The sequence below is a fragment of the Phytophthora infestans genome, genomic scaffold (assembly GCF_000142945.1).
Source record: "Phytophthora infestans T30-4 supercont1.4411 genomic scaffold, whole genome shotgun sequence".
Lineage (NCBI taxonomy): Eukaryota > Oomycota > Peronosporomycetes > Peronosporales > Peronosporaceae > Phytophthora > Phytophthora infestans.
The window spans coordinates 1-404 of NW_003304269.1; the positions used below are offsets into that span (position 1 = coordinate 1).

Sequence of the window (404 nt, forward strand, 5' to 3'; positions counted from 1 at the left end):
ACACAACCGACCCAGGAGACGCTAGCGTGTGCCCAGGGAAGAGTTCTCTTTTCTTTTTAACAAGCATATCCTACCTTGGAAACGGATTATCCGGCGATAAGGAGAAGAAGATCCATAACGGATCATTGTTCACTTGATATTTGTATACTTGATTAGGACTTCTTATTAGGAATAGACCCGAAAGGGTAAGCTTAAATACAGAACAGAATTTCCACTCAAGCACACAGAGCGACGTCCGGCTTCAAGGTAAGCGTCAGGTCAAGCTTGTTTGAGTGTGTTATGCCTGTCGGTGAACTCGAAGCTCTGTAGCGAGGGTTCATCCGGCAAGGCCAAGAGACTTTGTGTATTGGCCGATTAGGTTTTACGTGACGGCTTATTGTTGCCTATTTGCACGACTGGGAGTG

The 404-nt window shown here is 46.0% G+C and overlaps 1 non-coding gene across 1 annotated transcript; it reads left to right on the forward strand.

The window, feature by feature from the left end:
- On the forward strand, window positions 1–104 carry PITG_33587 (the record flags this gene model as incomplete). Its single annotated transcript, XR_009934978.1, has 1 exon — window positions 1–104. It is a non-coding gene; the product is annotated as a 28S ribosomal RNA (ribosomal RNA).
- Between the last annotated feature and the right edge of the window lie 300 nt (window positions 105–404).